This window comes from Delphinapterus leucas, chromosome 7 (genome assembly GCF_059928025.1).
Source record: "Delphinapterus leucas isolate spDelLeu-1000000601 "Yukka" chromosome 7, BTC_Dleu_Yukka2, whole genome shotgun sequence".
NCBI lineage: Eukaryota > Metazoa > Chordata > Mammalia > Artiodactyla > Monodontidae > Delphinapterus > Delphinapterus leucas.
The window spans coordinates 86702998-86722954 of record NC_143135.1 but is presented as its reverse complement, the minus strand read 5'-3'; the positions used below and the strand labels follow the sequence as shown (position 1 = coordinate 86722954).

General features: G+C 38.6%; 1 long non-coding RNA gene and 1 other non-coding gene across 6 annotated transcripts in view; one reads left to right on the top strand and one right to left on the bottom strand.

The window, feature by feature from the left end:
- The window catches only part of LOC149748805 (uncharacterized), a 109957-nt gene extending 108545 nt beyond the window's left edge, over nt 1–1412 (bottom strand). For 2 of the 5 annotated variants that reach the window (XR_016393920.1, XR_016393921.1), the window contains exon 1: nt 857–1411. This is a non-coding gene — a long non-coding RNA (uncharacterized LOC149748805). Of the gene's footprint in view, nt 1–856 lie in introns of all 5 variants that reach the window. The other 3 variants (XR_016393922.1, XR_016393924.1, XR_016393923.1) reach the window with 3 other exon arrangements.
- An 18029-nt stretch (nt 1413–19441) lies between these two features.
- TRNAF-GAA (transfer RNA phenylalanine (anticodon GAA)) lies at nt 19442–19514 on the top strand. Its single transcript has one exon. It is a non-coding gene; the product is annotated as a tRNA-Phe (tRNA).
- The last annotated feature ends 443 nt before the right edge of the window (nt 19515–19957 follow it).

Genomic DNA, 19957 nt, shown 5'->3' with positions numbered 1-19957 from the left:
TGGATGGAACAGACCGCCAGTTGTTCAGGCCATCCATCCCTCTAGCCATACAAGCTCGCAAAGCACCAACCATTATTCAACTCACCCACTAAATGAGGACGGAATAGAAAGATAAACCTTATAAACACTTGTAATGCAGTTGGAGCCTCTGCTTAATACTAATAACCCCTCAGACCCTACATTCCAGAAAAATTCATTTTGGAGGCCAAACTGATCTCCTTTGCAGCACTGTGTTGTCCACAGTCACTGCCAAGTTTCCTTCCCGGCAAACACCCCCAAAGGAGTTGTTGTAGGATTCTTGTCTCTTGCATACTCATCTACTGGCTTATTACAAGTATTTAACACACTCGAGTGTATTAATATAGGTAGCACAGCATAATGGGAAAAATATAAGCTTTAGACATTGGCCCTTTAACTTGTTAATGAGATCTTGGGTAAATTAATTTACTTTTTTGAACCTTGGTTTCTTTGTAAAAAGGTTTAATAATCTCTATCTCTTTAGGATTACTGTAAATATTAGATGTGAGCTGACCACAGCTGTTGAGCAAGCTGCATTTAGTAGGGTGCAAGTAGGAAGCAACTTTGTTTTTTGTCAACATTGCCTTTCAATCTGGTCTGCTGAGGCTCCCTTTCCCACTCCATTCTTGTCACTTCCTGGCATTAAAATATCAATTTAAGTAATCCACCCCAATCTTACATCAAGCTTTCTTTTCTCCTACAATTTGAAGCATTGCTCTCCTCCGGATCAGGCCTGACCAGTCTTTAGAAATCTGCCTGACTCCTCCTGCAAAGCTCTGGGGCTCCTGAATTCTTCAGGACTGTAATGGGAGAAGGGAAAAGGAAAAGTTTTACTTACTTATCTGGCTCTGGGCTCTCTGTGTGATAGACACTCAAGTGCTGGTGTTGTCTTTTGCGAAGAGCTTTTGCAGACTCTCCAGGGTACCAAAGAAAGCACAAGAAAACAGGAAATGATGGCTTATGTAAACCCTAAATGACTGGTGCCTGGATTTAAACAAAGCATGTGATGACAGGTTTGTGCAGACCTAGGCAGAACATTTGCCTGCTCTTTACAGAAAACATTCTTATGGATTATTTCGGAGTTATGCATGTATATTTGCTTTCTCTTTATTTGACAGTTCCCTTCACCATAACATACATAGTAGTTTCCTTGTCTCTTTCTTTTGTGTTGTGACAAGATATACACAACATAAAATTTGACATGTTAAGCAGCTTTAGGTGTACAGTTCAGCAGCATTAAGTACATTCACATTGTTGTGCAACCATCACCACCGTCCATTTCCAGGACTTTTTGTATCTTCCCAAACTAAGAATCTGTACCCATTAACCAACAACTCCTCATTCTTCCCTCTCCCTCAGCCCCTAATCAGCACCATTCTACTGTCTCTATGAATTTCACTGCTCTAAATACCTCATATAAGTGGAAACATACAATAAGTGTCCTTTCATATTTGACTTATTTTGCTTAGCATAATGTTTGCAAGGTCCATTATGTTGTAACACGTATCAGAATTTCCTTCCTTTTAAAGACTGAATAATATTCCATGTTTTTGTATACACATTTTGTTGATGCATTCATGTATTGATGAACATTTGGGTCCTTTCCACCTTCCTTATCTCTTAAATGCCATTTTTAGATAAAAAAAGTTTATGCCATAAGTAATCATCAGTTGTTGGAGACACTTTGTCAACAGAGGATTCCTTCTCTGGCCCATCTCTTTCTCCATTTTTCTAAGTGGTAGACAAGCACTGGGAAGCAGTTTGACTCCTGTTCTCTGGTAACTGCTTGCCCTCAGGGAAGGTCCCCGGTAACCCAGACATCTTCTCAGGGTACCTCCTGCCCCACCCCCACTCTCCAGCAAAATCAACACTTGACCTGGCTTTGGCTGGTCAACTCTGAAATACACAGACACTGGGCATTGATATCTGGGTCCTGTCCAGTGGGAAAGTCCACAAACACCCGTTGCAAGGCTTCCTGTCCTGAGGTATGGTGACCCTCAAGTGGCAGTTCGTGTATTCAGCTGGATTCAGTACTGGAGACTTCTCACACTTTTCTTGATTTAGTTCAGCTCAGAGAGGTCTTTTTACTTGCCACCAAATCACTTGACTAATGTTGTCTGTATTCTCTTTCTCACTTTCCTCTTCTCCAATGCATTTTTCTTCTCAGATTTATTCTCTGCTGGCAAAGGCATCCACCAGTTTTGCTCAGGACTGTTTTAGCCAACATCCCTTAAGGCTAAAGGGATTGTAAACTCCAAGCTAGACATTTTAAATTCAGCTGGTTCCTATTCTCCACCCTGGCTCCAGGCTAAGCCCTGGGTAATTTAAGCTCACTTGCTGGCCTCCAAAGGCAGGAGACACAAGACATCCACTCAGGTCTGTATAGTGAGAAATATTCATGGTTCTCAGATGGTGGTATATAAAATCCTGGAGCAAATGTCAATAGATTGGGTGCACAATCAGCTTTCAGAAACCATAATTTTCTTTTACTTTTTCAGCAAGTTTTGTCCCTGACTTTCATACAGTAACTGGATGCATTTGACCCTAAAAGGTGTCTGAGATTTCATTCTGCTTGGTTGGATTTCATACTTCAACTGCTTCTTTAATTTCAAGTTTCTTCAGTTTATGTGGGATTCATCTTCCCTCCCTGTTTCCCCCTAATGATTTAGTAGTTTAAGGCTTTTGTTCTTTCTTTCTTTAAAAAATTTTAAATCCACTAGGAACACTATACCAAAACAAAGACTGACTTCTTGATTTGATACTTTGGAAACTGAAACTCTGGTGGGTCCCTGGACAATCATCCTCCCTCGGCATTTTCTGTAAGTGATGCAGGGGGCTCAACAGCCAGCCTCTTTCCACTCATTTTACTGCTTTTTTGTAGGAAATGTATCAAACATCCAAGTGTTAAATCTCCCTTTGTACAGTCTGTGCACTCTCCTATATCGGAATGTTTGTTTGCTAAGGCTGAAGGGATGAAGAGCTGCTTTTTAATAATAATGATACTACTTCCATTTCTCAAGCATCTGATTGTGCAGGATATTTTACTAGCAAGGTGGGATTTTCTTATTTGTGTTTATAGATGAGGCAACAGCCTCACCAAAACAGGCTAATAGATTTGCCTAGAATCACACAGCTACAAGAAATGGGGCAAAGTTTTAAACTGTAATTTTAAAGAAGTACAGGTATGTTATGCTGCAAGATTGGCAAGAGCTGAGCCTTTTGAAAGATATCTTAGAACTCCCACACCAAAAGGCCCAAGGAGGGGGTGTGTTGACTCTCCATCACGTGGGTGTGTCCTGGGACTTGGCTGCACTCTCTGTCCCCCATCATTTATCCAGACAGTCTGCCCTTGACCTGTGTCTACAGGCACTATGAGCTGAGACTGAATAACAGCACAGTTGTGCTGTGCACACACTTCAGGGGTCATCTGTTCTCTTTTCAGCTCTCATTTGTGATTTCCTGAAGCAGATGTGCCTTCCTTGGGAGACATATTAAGGATCTGAAATGTGTATTAAAAGATGCCATTTGTTTTTGTTAAATAGTTCTATGTCATCCATGATACAGTTTTCAGATGTTGCTGATTCTGAGGATTGATCTCAGGCAACTGTCAGTGGGCTGGTTTGGGGGTCATAGCTGCTCTTTGCAACTTGCAAAAATGCTCAACAGAGACATGTATCCCTGGTGAGGAATTTTATTTTTTTATCTTCATTCATGGACACTGCTCAAACCAGCTGCAGTGGAACCAATTTACATTTCCCTGGTTTTGTGGGTTGTCCTGTGTGGATGTCATGTGTGAATTAACTGGCCCCATGTTTCCAACCTATTTCAGTGACGCTTTAGTGTCCGTGGTGGATCGGCACACTTTGCAGCTGGCTTGCCTCTTGAATCCAGCTCTAACTTCATCCTGGGGCTCATTTCTGTATTCATTCCTCCTTCTGGCCTGACATTTTTTCTTTCTACTTGTACTTTGTCTTTTCCCCTCCATAATCCACAGTACCTCCCTTATCCTCTTGGATATTTTGACAATTCTGTTTTAAGGCCCATAGAAATTCTCTTCTGTGATAAACCTATGTTAAGGTCTCTGTCCAATTCCTGATTTGAAGTTGCCCCACCCATAAGCCACTTCTGAGACCACAAGACCCCTGTTTCTGTCCAGGACTAACTGAGCAGAGTGAAGGTCATAGCCACCTGATTTTGGGGAACCACAGGTAGGTTGGATGAACCAATGTGATTCTCTCTCACAGGTATTTAGAATTGTGACCCAAAAATTGAGCCAGTTGGATGGTGGCAGACACTCATGCAAGACCAGGTAAAGTCACAGCCGTAACCCCAAGTGGGGTCATGCAAAGGAGATGAAGCCAGACTAGGAAAGAAGGAAGAGAATTGGAGAGAAGATGGGAGAAACCACATGCTTTCCGAGAACATGGTGACTTCTGCCATTTTTGGAATTCAGTCTGTCTGTGTCTTGCCCAGACATACTTCATTTTGTCTTTTGATAGTCCTGAGAAATATTATCTTTAATTAATTTCCCCTTTTACTTAAGTTACCTTGAGATAATTTCTGTTTCTTTTAACAAAATATCCTTTAATCAAGTCACTTTCTTCTTTCTGCCATCCTGCCTTGCTGCCTGAGTGTCTTCTAGGGCTCAGCCTTTCTCCTCACCACCTGCTCTATTTGAGGCGGCAGCATTGCCCTAGGGACAATGCTTGTGACTGAGAATCACTTGCCCACTTTGTTAATCAAAGAAATTAATGATAACTGCCTCAACAGACAAGCCCCCAAAGGTACAAAAAGTATATTTCTCATTCACCTAAAATCTGGTGTGGGTTGGGAGGCCCTCCTCCATCCAATAACTACATCATCTGGAACACAGGGCCTCTGTGTTTGCCAAGGTGGGAAAGGAGAGAGATGGAGGAGGCAGAATAACTCTGAATTGCCTTGTGTAGGGATTGACATATGCCACTGGTGTCTCTAATCACAGGCCATTGTCCAGAATCACCTTAACTCTATGGCCATGTGGGAAGCATAAGGGGGCACACAGAACTCTGGGTGAGTCCCAGCTGTTTATGCTGTACTCGTGTTTTCCTACTACATCCAATGGCTTAGTTGGGTGCCCTGATAACTGGCTGTGGGGAATCTTGGAGGGTGAGCCCTGTTCTGGGTTACTGCAGTGTGCTGCAGACAGTACAGCTGTTCAAAAAGACAGCAGGGGAGAATGCAAGGCCTAGAAGGTAAAAGCATGAACTCTCAAGGAGCCAGGCCACAGACTGGCTTGATCAGACCCTTCTTCCCCAGGCCTGGGAAGCTGCACCTCCAGACGTCTGATACACCCTCCCAGATCACCCCTCACTTGCCCATATCCCAGTCATACTTTCCACACAAACCTTGTGAGGGTCATGCAGTAAAGGAATGACTATTAAGGAACATGACTTTTAAAAAGAAGTTTAACAGAATTTATACTTTGAAATGGTTGTGGATCAGAGGGAAATATAACAAACAATTGAGAACATGGGCTCTTGTATCGTTATCCTTGGGTTAAAGTCTCAGCTCTACTATTTGTCAGCTATGTGAACTCAGGCAAGTTATTTAACCTCTGTGTGTCTCACTTTCTCATTTTTAAAATGAGAATAATAACAGTGCTTAAGCCCAGATTTGTTGTAAAGATTAAGTGTGCTAATATATGCAAAATGCTTAGAGTAAAGCCTGACACATGACATAGGTTTTGCGTTATTGTTATTATTTAAAGCAGGCATGTTGGGAGGCTGTATAATTATTCCACTTCTGCTACTTTGGCTTGAAGCACATTGGGAAATTCCTCCAAGTAGTCTTTCAAAACCAAGTCATAATCATATAAGATCAGCATCTCACAATACCTTTTGAATTGATTAACTGAAGGTGTCATTCATCAACTTGACAACTGTCTTCTTTACATGCTAGACTCCAGCCTAACTAAACTACTTCCCATTCCTTCAATGCACTGACTTTTGCTCTACACACCTCCATGCATCTGTGCCTGTATATGCTGCTTTTTCTCCAATACTGTGGAAGAAAGAACCTTGCTCACATCTAGGATCAGCCTATCTTCTTGTGCCCCAGATCCCAGCACATCTCATTTTCTCAAAGACTTTGCTTCTTCAACCATCAATTTCCCTTGACTACTTATTCTTTTCTATTAGCAATAAAGTATTTTGTGATATTTCCTATCTTAAAAAACATCTTTCTGGACCAAATATTCCCCTCTAGCGAATACTTCATTTCTCTGCTTTTCTTTGTTACAAAAATTCTTACCAAATTATTTATATCCACAGTGTCCACTTTCTTTCCTTCCATTTTTCCAATCTAGTCAAGCTTTTGCCCCTACCACCTTACCACCACTGCAAAGACCACCAAAGACCTCCATGTTGCTAAAACCAATGGTCAATCCTCAATCTCCATCTTAGAGATATGTGACACAATTGATAAATTCCCTCCTTTCAGAAACACTTTCTTCAATTGGTTTCTAGGTCATACTTTTTTGGTTTCCACTTATTTTCAAGTGCCTTTGTTAAAACTCTCTCCTCTTCCCAGTCTCTACTTGTGGCTGGGGTGGGCTAGGACTCAGTTCTTAGATCTCTTTTTATCTGCTCTTACTTCCTAAGTAATAACATCCAGACCTAGTTCTCTAAATACTCTCTTACTTTGATGATTTCCCAGTGTGTACTCTTAACCTTGACTCTTCTCCTGAATTCCAAAGTTGTATATACTAAAAAGTAGTCGAACCTTGGATGTTCAATCAGCGTCTCCAACTTCACTTCTCTAATACTGAACTCATGATTCCCAGTCCTCCTCCCCAGTGCTCACAACCCTGTTTCTTCTTTCCTGTTTATCTCAGTAATAATATCACCATTCACTCAGTTGATTAGCTTACTAACATTGACATTGTCATCATCATCCTTTCACATCTCACTTTCAGTTCATCAGTAAATCCAGGCATTTGCACCTTCAAGATATATCCAGAATCTGATCCCTCTGTTACAACCTTAATCCAAGCCACCATCCTCTCTGTTTCATGATGCTTTGATCTCTTCCAATCTTGCCTTCTCATCTTCTTATATGTCCTGAGCACCACATTCTTTGCTTTACACAGCAACAAAAGCTATCTTTTTCAAATTTTTACCAATGTCTATAAATCCCTATGTGATCCAGATCCAGGCTACCTTTCCTACCCCCATTTCAACCACATTGGTCTTCATGCTATTCCTCCAACACATCAAGTATGCTCCTGATTCAGAACAGTACTTTCTGTTCCCTCAGCCTGCAACACACTTCACTCACAATATTTTATTTTATTTTTATGTTATTGTATTTTTAATAGAAGTATAGTTGATTTACCATATGATATTAGTTTCAAGTGTACAACATAGTGATTCAATATTTTTATAAATTATATTCCATTTAAAGTTACTAAAAAACAATGGCTATATTTCCCCATGCTGTAAAATATATCCTTGTTACTTATCAATTTTATACATAGTAGTTTGTATTTCTTAATCCCATATCCCTATCTTGCCCCTCTCCCTGTTGGTAACCATCAGTTTGTTCTTTATATCTGTGAGTCTGTTTCTGTTTTGTTATATACATTCATTTGTTTCATTTTAAGTTCCACCTGCACCTGTAAGTGTTAACATAGAGTATTTTTCTTTCTCTGTCGGACTTAACGCACCAAGCATAATACTCTCTAGGTCCATCCATGTTATTGCAAATGGCAGAATTTAATTCTCTTTTATGGTTGAGTAATATTCCATTGCATGTGTGAATATATAGAATTTACATTCCCACCAACAGTATACAAAGGTTCTCTTTTCTCCACATACTTGCCAACATTTGTTATTTGTAGGCTTCCTGTACCCATTCTGACAAGTGTGAGGTGATATCTCATTGTGGTTTTCATTTGCATTTCTCTAATAATTAGAGCTATTGAACATCTTTTCATGTGCCTTTTGGCCATCTGCATTTCGTCTTTGGAAAACACGTCTCTTCAGCGCTTCTGCCTATATTTTAAATTGGGTTGATTTTTTGATATTCAGTTTTATGAGCTATTTATATATTTTGGATATTGCCCCCTTATTGGTCACATCATTTGCAAATATTTTCTCCACTCAGTAGGTTGTCTTTTCATTTTGTCAGTGGTTTCATTTGCTGTGCAAAAGCTTTTAAGTTTAATTATGTCCCATTTGTTTATTTTTGCTTTTATTTATTTTGTCCAGGAGATGGATCCAACAAATATTGCTATGATTTATGTCAAAGAGTGTTCTGCTTATGTTTTCTTCTAGAGTCTTAGCTTTTCAGGTCTTAACATTTAGGTCTTTAATCCATTTTGAGTTTATTTTTGTATTTAGTGTGAGAAAATATTCTAATCTCATTGTTTTACATATAGCCATACAGTTTTCCCAGCACCACTTACTGAAGAGACTGTCTTTTCTCCATTGTGTTGATATCTTCTTGCCTCCTTTGTCATAAATTAATTGACCATAGGTGTGCAGGTTTATTTCTCAGCTCTCTATTCTGTTCCATTGATCTATGTGTCTGATTTTGTGCCAATACCATTCTGTTTTGATTACTGTAGTTTTGTAGTATAGTTTGAAATCAGGGAGCATGACACCTCAAGTTTTGTTCTTGCTCAAGATTCTTCTGGATACTAAGGGTCTTTTGTAGTTCCATAAGAATTTTAGGGTTATTTGTTTTAGTTTTGTGAAAAATGTCATGGGTCTTTTGATAGGGATTGCATTACATCTGTAGTACACTTTGTGTAGCATGGACATTTTAACAATATTAATTCTTCCAATCAAAGAACACAGCATATCTTTCCATTTCTTTGTATCATTTTCAAATTCCTTCATCAATGTTTTATAGTTTTTAATGAAATAGTATTTCATCACCTGGCTTAATTTTATTCCAAGGTATTTTATTCTTTTTGACACAATTTTAAATTTCTTTTTTTCTCTTTCTGATGGTTCATTATTAATGTATATAAAAGCAAGAGATTTCTGTATATTAATCTTGTATCCTGCAAATTTACTGAATTCATTTCTTGGTTCTAATAGCTTTTTGCGGAGATTTAAGGGTTTTCTATATATAGTATCATGTCAGCTGCAAATAGTGACAGTTTTACCTCTTCATTTCCCACTTAGATGCCTTTTATTTATTTCTTGTCTGATTGCTGTGGCTAGGACTTCCAATACTATGTTGACTAGAAGTGGTGAGAGTGGGCATACAAGTCTTATTCCTGATTTTAGCAGAAAAGCTTTCAGCTTTCACCACTGAGTATGATGTTAACCAAGAGTTTGTCATAAATGTCCTTTATTATATTGAAATATGTTCCCTCTATACCAACTTTGATGAGAGTTCTTTTTTTTTAACATCTTTATTGGACTATAACTGCTTTACCATGGTGTGTTAGTTTCTGATTTATAACAAAGTGAATCAGGTATACATATACATATATCCCCATATCCCCTCCCTCTTGCGTCTCCCTCCTATACTCCCTATCCCACCCCTCTAGGTGGTCACAAAGCACTGAGCTAATCTCCCTGGGCAATGCACCTGCTTCCCACTAGCTATCTATTTTACATTTGGTAGTGTATATATGTCCATGCCACTCTCTCACTTGATCACAGCTTACCCTTCCCAATCCCCATGTCCTCAAGGTTTTTCTCTACATCTGTATCTTTACTCCTGTGCTGCCCCTAGGTTCTTCAGAACTTTTTTTTTTTTTTTTAGATTCCATATATATGTGTTAGCATACTGCATTTGTTTTTCACTTTCTCACTTCCCTTGGTATGACAGACTCTAGGTCCATCCACTGCACTACAAATAACTGAATTTTATTTCTTTTTATGGTTGAGTAATATTACATTGTATACATGTGTTACATCTTCTTTATTCATTAATCTGTCGATGGACACTTAGGTTGGTTCCATGTCCTGGTTATTGTAAATAGAGCTGCAATGAATATTGTGGTACATGACTCTTTTCAAATTATGGTTTTCTCAGGGTATATGCCCAGTAGTGGGATTGCTGGGTCGTATGGTAGTTCCGTTTTTATTTTCTTAAGGAACTTCCATACTGTCCTCCATAGGGCTGTATCAATTTACATTCCCATCAACAGTGCAGGAGGGTTCCCTTTTCTCCACACCCTCTAAAACTTTTACTGTTTGTAGATATTTTGATGATGGCCATTCTGACTGCTGTGAGGTGATACATCATTGTAGGGGTTTTTTTTGGTTTTCTTTTTTTTTTTTTTTGCGGTACGCGGGCCTCTCACTGTTGTGGCCTCTCCCGTTGCGGAGCACAGGCTCCGGATGCGCAGGCTCAGCGGCCATGGCTCACGGGCCCAGCCGCTCCATGGCATTTGGGATCTTCCTGGACTGGGGCATGAACCTGTGTCCCCTGCATCGGCAGGTGGACTCTCAACCACTGTGCCGCCAGGGAAGCCCCCTCATTGTAGATTTGATTCGCATTTCTCTAATGATTAATGATGTTGAGCATGCTTTCATGTGTTTGTTGGCAATCTGTATATCTTCCTTGGAGAAATGTTTATTTAGGGCTTCTGCCCATTTTTGGATTGGGTTGTTTGTTTTTTTGTTATTGAACTGCATGACCTGCTTTTAAATTTTGGAGATTAATCCTTTGTCAGTTGCTTCATTTGCAAATATTTTCTCCCATTCTGAAGGTTGCCTTTTCATCTTGTTTATGCTTTCCTTTGCTGTGCAAAAACTTTTAAGTTTTATTGGGTCCCATTTGTTTATTTTTGTTTTTATTTCCATTACTCTAGGAGGTGGGTCCAAAAGGGTCTTGCTGTGATTTATGACATAGAGTGTTCTGCCTATGTTTTCCTCTAAGAGTTTTATAGTATATAGACTTACATTTAGGTTTTTAATCCATTTTGAGTTTATTTTTGTGTATGGTGTTAGGGAGTGTTCTAATTTCATTCTTTTATATGTAGCTGTCCAGTTTGCACAGCACCACTTATTGAAGGGGCTGTCTTTTCTCCATTGTATACTCTTGACTCCTTTATCAAAAATAAGGTGACCATATGTGCATGGGTTTATCTCTGTGCTTTCTATCCTGTTCCATTGATCTATGTTTCTGTTTTTGTGCCAGGACCATACTGTCTTTATTACTGTAGCTTTATAGTATAGTCTGAAATCTGGGGGCCTGATTCCTCCAGCTCTGTTTTTCTTTCTCAAGAGTTGCTTTGACTATTCGGGGTCTTTTGTGTTTCCATACATGTTGTGAAATTTTTTGTTCTACTTTTGTGAAAAATGCTAGTGGTAGTTTGATAGGGACTGCATTGAATCTGTAGATTGCTTTGGGTAGTAAAGTCATTTCCACAATGTTGATTCTTCCAATCCAAGAACATGGTATATCTCTCCATCTGTTTGTATCATCTTTAATTTCTTTCATCAGTGTCTTATAGTTTTCTGCATACAAGTCCTTTGTCTTCTTAGGTAGCTTTATTCCTAGGTATTTTATTCTTTTTGTTGCAATGGTAACTGAGTGTTTCCTTAATTTCTCTTTCAGATTTTTCATCACTCGTGTACAGGACTGCAGGAGATTTCTGTACCTCAATTTTGTATCCTGCAGCTTTACCAAATTAATTGATTAGCTCTAGTACTTTTCTGGTAGCATCTTTAGGATTCTCCATGTATAGTATCATGTCATCTGCAAACAGTGACCACTTTACCTCTTCTTGTCTGATATGGAATCTGTTTATTTTTTCTCTTTCTGACTGCTGTGGGTAAAATTTCCAAAACTATGTTGAATAACAGTGTTGAGAGTAGACAACCTTGTCTTGTTCCTGATCTTAGAGAAATGGTTTCACTTTTTTACCATTGAGAATGATGTTGGCTGTGGGTTTGTCATATGTGGCCTTTATTATATTGAGGTACATTCCCTCTATGCCTATTTTCTGGAGGGTTTTTATCATAAATGGATGTTGAATTTTGTCAAAAGCTTTTTCTGCATCTATTGAGAGGATCTTGTTTTTTTCTTCTTCAGTTTGTTAATATGGCTTATCACATTGATTGATATATATATATTGAAGAATCCTTGCATTCCTGGGATGAACCCCACTTGACCATGGTGTATGATCCTGTTAATGTGCTGTTGGATTCTGTTTGCTAGTATTTTGTTGAGGATTTTACATCTATGTTCATCAGAGATATTGGCCTGTAGTTTTCTTTCTTTGTGACATCTTTGTCTGGTTTTTGTTTCAGGGTGATGGTGGCCTTGTAATGAGTTTGGGGGTGTTCTTCCCTATGCTATATTTTGGAAGAAGGATAGGTGTTAGCTCTTCTCTAAATGTTTGATAGAATTCGCCTGTGATGCCATCTGGTCCTGGGCTTTTGTTTGTTGGAAAATTTTTAATCATGATTTCAATTCCAGTGCTTGTGATTGGCCTGTTTATATTTTCTATTTCTTCCTGGTTCAGTCTCAGAAGGTTGTGCTTTTCTAAGAATTTGTCCATTTCTTTGAGGTTGTCCATTTTATTGGCATATACTTGCTTGAAGTAATCTCGCATGATCCTTTGCATTTCCACAGTGTCAGTTGTTACTTCTCCCTCTTAATTTCTAATTCTATTGATTTGAGTCTTTTCCCTTTTTTTCTTGATGAGTCTGGCTAATGGTTTATCAGTTTTTTTTCTTAAGGAACCAGCTTTTAGTTGTATTGATCTTTGCTATCATATCCTTCATTTCGTTTTCATTTATTTCTGATCTGATCTTTGTGATGTCTTTCCTTCTGCTAACTTTGGGGGTTTTTTGTTGTTCTTTCTCTAATTGCTTTAGGTGTAAGGTTATGTTGTTTATTTGAGATGTTTCTTGTTTCTTAAGGTAGGATTGTATTACTGTAAACTTCCCTCTTAGAACTGTTTTTGCTGCATCCCATAGGTTTTGGGTCATCGTGTTTTCATTGTCATTTATTTCTAGGTATTTTTTGATGTCCTCTTTGATTTCTTCAGTGATCTCTTGGTTATTTAGTAATGTATTGTTTAGCCTCCATATGTTTGTGTTTTTTACAGATTTTTTCCTGTAATTGATATCTAGTCTCATAGCATTGTGGTTGGAAAAGATACTTGATATGATTTCCAGTTTCCTAAATTTGCCAAGGCTTTATTTGTGACTCAAGATATGATCTATCCTGGAGAATATTCCATGAGCACTTTAGAAGAAAGTGTATTCTGTTGTTTTTGGGTGGAATGTCCTAGTAATATCAATTAAGTCCATTGGTTTAAAATAACATTTAGAGCTTGTGTTTCCTTATTTATTTTTAAATTTGGATGATCTGTCCATTGATAAAAGTGGGGTGTTAAAGTCCCCTACTATGATTGTGTTACTGTCGATTTCTCCTTTTATGGCTGTTAGCATTTGTCTTATGTTTTGAGGTGCTCCAATGTTGGGTGCATAAATATTTACAATTGTTATATCTTCTTCTTGAATTGATCCCTTGATCATTATGCAATGTCCTTCTTTGTCTCTTGTAATAGTCTTGTTTGAAAGTCTATTTTGTCTGATATGAGTATTGCTACTCCAGCTCTCTTTTGGTTTCCATTTTCATGGGATATCTGTTTCCATCCCCTCACTTTCAGTCTGTATGTGTCCCTAGGTCTGAATTGGGTCTCTTGTAGACAGGTCTCTTGTAGACATATATATTGGTCTTTTTTTATATATCTATTTAGCCTGTTTATGTCTTTTGGTTGGATCATTTAATCCATCCACATGTAAAGTAATTATCAATATGCATGTTGCTATTACCATTTTCTTAATTATTTTGGGTTTGTTTTTGTAGGTCTCTTCCTCCTCTTGTGTTTCCTGCCTAGAGAAGTTCCTTTAGCAATTATTGTAAATCTGAGTTGGTGGTGCTGAATTCTCTTAACTTTTGCTTGTCTGTAAAGATTTTAATTTCTCTGTTGAATCTGAATGAGATCCTTGCTGGGTAGAGTAATCTTGCTTGTAGGTTTTTTCCTTTCATCACTTTAAATATGTCCTGCCAGTCCCTTCTGGCTTGCAGAGTTTCTGCTGAAAGATCAGCTGTTAACCTTATGGGGATTCCCTTGCATGTTATTTGTTGTTTTTCCCTTGCTGCTTTTAATATTTTTCTTTGTGTTTAATTTTTGATAGTTTGATTAATATGTGTCTTGGCTTGTTTCTCCTTGGATTTATGCTGTATGGGATTCTCTGCATTTCCTGGACTTGAGTGATTATTTCCTTTCCCATGTTAGGGAGTTTTTCAACTATAATCTCTTCAAATATTTTCTCAGTCCCTTTCTTTTTCTCTTCTTCTTCTGGGACCCCTATAGTTCGAATGTTGGTGCGTTTAATGTGTTCCCAGAGGTCTCTGAGACTGTCCTCAATTATTTCAAATTTTTTTCTTTATTCTGCTCTGCAGCAGTCATTTCCACTATTTTGTCTTCCAGGTCACCTCTCTGTTCTTCTGCCTTAGTTATTCTGCTATTGATTCCTTCTAAAGAATTTTAAATTTCATTTATTGTGTTTTTCATTATTGTTTTTTGGTCTTTAGTTCTTCTATGTCCTTGTTAAACATTTCTTGTATTTTCTCCATTCTATTTCCAAGATTTTGGATCATCTTTACTATCATTGCTCTGAATTCTTTTTCAGGTAAACTGCCTATTTCCTCTTCAGTTGTTTGGTCTGATGGCTTTTTCCCTTGTTCCTTCCTCTGCTGTGTGTTTCTCTGTCTTCTCATTTTGCTTAACTTACTGTGTTTGGGGTCTCCTTTTCACAGGCTGCAGGTTCATAGTTTCCATTGTTTTTGGTGTCTGCCCCCAGTGAGTAAGGTTAGTTTAGTGCATTGCGTAGGCTTCCCCATGTAGGGGACTGGTGCTTGCTTTCCTGTGGATGAGGCTGGATTTTTTATTTTTTGTGGGCAGGAGCATGTCCTGTGGTGAGTTTTGGGGTGTCTGTGACCTTATTATGATTTTGGGCAGCCTCTCCTCTAATGGGTGGGGTTGTGTTCCTGTTTTGCTAGTTGTTTGGCATAGGGTGTCCAGCACTATAGCTTGTTGGTTATTGAGTGGAGCTGGGTCTTAGCACTGAGATGGAGATCTCGGAGAGCTTTCACCATTTGATATTATGTAGAACAGGAAGGTCTCTGTTGGAACAATGTTCTGAGCTCAGCTCTCCAACCTAGAGGCTCAGGGCTGACACCCAGCTGGAGCACCAAGACCCTTTCAGCCACATGGCTCAAAAGAAAAGAGAGCAAAAAAAGAAAGAAGAAAATAAAATAAAGTTATTAAAATAAAAAATTGTTATTAAAATAAAATTTGTTAATAAAATAAAAAAAGGAAAAAAAAAAAACAGACAGAGAGAACCCTAGAACAAATGGTAAAAGCAATGCTATACAGACAAAATCACCCAAAGAAGCATACACTTACCCACTCACAAAAAGAGAAAAAGGAAAAATTTATATATATATAAAAAAGAGAACAACCAAATCAATATACTAACCTACAATGATAATGAACTCTAAATACTAAACTAAGATAAACATAAAACCAGAAACAAATTAGATGCAGATAGCAAACCCCAAGTCTACAGTTGCTCCCAAAGTCCACCATCTCAATTTTGGGATGATTTGTTGTCTATTCAGGTATTCCACAGATTCAGGGTACATCAGGTTGACTGTGGAGATTTAATCCACTGCTCCTGAGGCTGCTGGGATAAGTTTCCCTTTCTCTTCTTTGTTCGCACAGCTCTTGGAGTTCAGCTTTTGATTTGTCCCCACCTCTGCATGTAGGTCACCTGAGGGCATCTGTTCTTTGCTCAGACAGGATGGGGTTAAAGTAGCTGCTGATTAGGTGGCTGTGGCTCTCTCGGTCCGGTGGGAGGGAGGGGTACGGAATGCAGGGTGAGCCTGCAGAGGCAGAGGCCAGCATGATGTTGCAACAGCCTGAGTTGCACTGTGTGTTCCCCCTGGGGAAATTGTCCCTGGATCACGGGACCCTGGCAGTGGCGGGCTGCACAGGCTCGCAGGAGGGAAGGTGTGGATAGTGACCTGTGCTTGAACATAGGATTCTTGGTGGCTGCAGCAGCTGCCTTAGCATTTCATGCCTATCTCTGGTGTCTGCGCTGATAGCTACCAACTCGTTCCCATCTCTGGAGCTCGTTTAGGCGGTGCTCTGAATCCCCTCTCTCATGCACCCTGAAACAATGGTTCTTACCTCTTAGGCAGGTCCAGACTTTTTCCCGGACTCCCTCCCAGCTAGTTGTAGTGCACTAGCCCCCTTCAGGCTTCAGGCTGTTTTCACACAGCCAACCCCAGTCCTCTCCCTGGGATCTGACCTCCGAAGCTGGATCATCAGTTCCTAACCCCCACCCGCCCCGGAGGGTGAGCAGACAAGCGTCTCAGGCTGGTTAGTGCTGGTTGGTACCAAACCTCTGTGCGGGAATCTCTCCACCTTGCCCTCTGCACCCCTGTTGCTGTGCTCTCCTCCATGGCTCCAAAGCTTCCCCCCACCCACCCTCCTGTCTCCACCAGTGAAGGGCTTCCTAGTGTGTGGAAACATTTCTTCCTTCACAGATCCCTCCCCGAGGTGCAGGTCCTGTCCCTATTCTTTTGTCTCTGTATTTTTCTTTTGCCCTACCCAGGTATGTGGAGAGTTTCTTGCCTTTTGGGAGATCTGAGGTCTTCTGCCAGCGTTCAGTAGGTGTTCTGTAAGAGTTGTTCCATATGTAGATGTATTTCTCATGTATTTGTGGGGAGGAAGGTGATCTCCATGTCTTACTCCTCTGCCATCTTAAAGGTCTCCTGTTGAGATTTTTTATCATGAATGGATGTTTAATTTTGTTAAATGCTTTTTTTCTGTAACTGTTGGGATGATCATGTAATTTTTACCCTTCCTTTTGTTAAAGTGGTGTATCACATTGCTTGATTTGTAAATATTTAACCACTTTTTCCTCCCTGGAATAAATTAAACTTGATTATGGTGTATGACCATTTTTATTTATTTTTGGTTTTGGTTTGCTAATATTTTGTTTAGAATTTTTGCATCTATATTCATCAAAGATATTGACTTGTAATTTTCTCTTTTTGTGTAGTGTTTTTTTCTGGATTTGGTATCAAGGTAATGGTGGCCTTGTAGAATGAATTTGGGAGTGTTCTGTTCTCTTCAGTTTTTTGGAATAGTTTGAGAAGGATAGGTATTATCTCTCCTTTATATGTGTGGTAGAATTTCCCTGTGAAGTAGTCAAGTCTTGGACTTTTGTTTGCTGGGAGCTTTTTAAATTAAAAATTCAGTTTCACTACTAGTGATCAGTCTGTTCAGATTGTTTCTTCATGAATCAGTCTTGGGAGGCTGAATATTTCTAGAAATTTGTCCATTTCTTCTAGGTTGTCCAATTTGTTGGCATATAACTGTTTGAAGTATTCTCTTATGATTTTTTTTTTTGTATCTGTGTTTTATTTTTCCCCTTTCATTTTTATTTTGTTAATTTGGTCCTCTCTTTTTTCTTCTTGGTAAGTCTGGCTAGAGGTTTGTCCATCCTGTTTATCTTTTCAAACAAACCAGCTGTTTCTTTGATATTTTCTATTTTTTTAAATCTCTATTTTATTCATTTCTTCTCTTCTTTTTTTTAAATTATTATTATTTCCTTCCTTCTCCTGACTAGGCTTTGTTTGTTCTTATTTTTCTAATTTCTGTGGATGATATGTTAGGTTGTTTATTTGAGATTTTTTTTTTCTTCTTAAGGAAGGCCTATATCACTATAAACAAACCTCTGATAACTTCTTTTGCTGCACCCCATCAATTTTGGAAAGTTGTGTTTCCATTTTCATTTCTCTTGAGGTATTTTCTGGTTTCCTCTTTGAATTCTTCATTGACCCATTGGCTGTTTAGCAGCAAGTTATTTAGTTTTCTCATGTTTGCACTTTTCCCATTTCTCTTTCTGTAATAGATTTCTAGTTTCATACCATTGTGTTTGGAAAAATGCTTGATATAATTTCTATCCTCTTAAATTTATTGAGGCTTGTTTTGTGACCTCACACACACTCTATCCTGGAAAATGTTCCATATGCACTTTAAAAGAATGTGTATTTTGCTGTTTTTGGGGTGGAAAGTTCTGTAGATATCTATTAAATCCAACTGCTTGGGCTTTCCTGGTGGCGCAGTGGTTGAGAGTCTGCCTGCCGATGCAGGGGACACGGGTTCGTGCCCCAGTCTGGGAAGATCCCACAGGCCGCGGAGCAGCTGGGCCCGTGAGCCATGGCCACTGAGCTTGTGCATCCGGAGCCTGTGCTCCGCAATGGGAGAGGCCACAACAGTGAGAGGTCCATGTACTGCAAAAAAAAAAAAAAAAAAAAAAAAAATCCAACTGCTTTATTGTGTCATTTAAGAACACTGTTGCTTTACTGATTTTCTGTCTGGATGATTTACCCATTGATGTAAGTGCAGTGTTGAAGTCTCCTACTGTTATTATATTATTGTCAATTTCTCCCTTTATGTCTGTTAATATTTACTTTATAGGTTTAGGTGCTCCTGTATTGGGTGCATATATGTTAATAATTGTAACATCCACATCTTGTATTGATCCCTTTATCATTCCATTATACCCTTCTTTGTCTTTTGTTATAGACTTTTAAAGTCTGTTTTGTCTGATATGAGTATTGCTACCCTCACTCTCTTGTCACTTCCATTTGCATGAAGTATGTTTCTCCATCCCCTCACTTTCAGTTTGTATGTCTTGGCCCTGAAGGGTGTCTCTTGTAACCAGCATATTAAAGGGTCTTTTTATTTTATTCAATCAGCCACCCTATGTCTTTTGATTGGAGATTTTAGTCCACTGACATTTAATGTAATTATTGATGAATATTTACTAATAGCCATTACATTACTTATTTTCCAGTTGTTTTTGTTATTCTTCTCTCTTCTTTTCTTCTTCTTTTTGTTTCTTCCCTTGTTCACACCAAATATTTTAATGTAGTAGTTCTATGCATTTCATTTCATTTCCATATTCCCAAGCCAATTCACGTTTTGTCCCCTCAATTAATTCAAATGTTATTTTTTCAAATGCCACCTCCTCAGAGCTGTCTTCCATGATGATTTTGTCAGAAATATCCTTCCTCAATCTTCTCATTCCTCTACTCTGCTTTATTGTTTATCAAGCACATATTTCTTTTTTTTTTTTGGACATGAAAAAAGTCCATGATTTATTTTTAAATGGAAAAAACAGATTGCAGGGCAGTTAAACACAGAACTGAGAAAAGTGAAATTAGTTATTACGTCTAGCTTGTAAACGGGGATCTTACCTCATCATCTCTGAAGATTTGTTAAATGCCTACCTCCAGCTGACTCTGAATATTGATTTGTTTTTATATTATAAAACAAGTATTATTCCATTATAGTTATTCAGGAGAAGTCACCTGAAAAGCTGAAATAGCTCAGTTGGGAGAGCGTTAGACTGAAGATCTAAAGGTCCCTGGTTCCATCCTGGGTTTCAGCAGTAGTTTTGTGTTTTTGCACTAAATATAGTTTCCTGGCAGTCTTAACCAAAATATAAGCTTTAAGGGGAATATTTGGTTATTATGTTTTGAGTGGGTCTATGACTTTTTAGGGAGGGGTGGTGTCAGGTGCCCTGGTGGGCCTTTTTACTAAACCCCCAATACCTTAGTAGTTCCTGACTGTAATAATAATAGCTAACTTATCTTGAGTACTTGCTATATGTCAAGGTATACTTTAAGCTTTTTCTGTGTGTCAACTTATTTAAAATGACCACTAAAATTCTTGATAACTATTTGTTAAATAAATGAACAGTTTGATGCCAGAGGCCTGGCATGTGGTTGGTACAAAATGACCTTTCAAGCACATATTTCTTAAATATACATTGTAGATATATATGTATATATGTCTATATATCTTCTCTCCCCCACACACTCTTAACTAGTA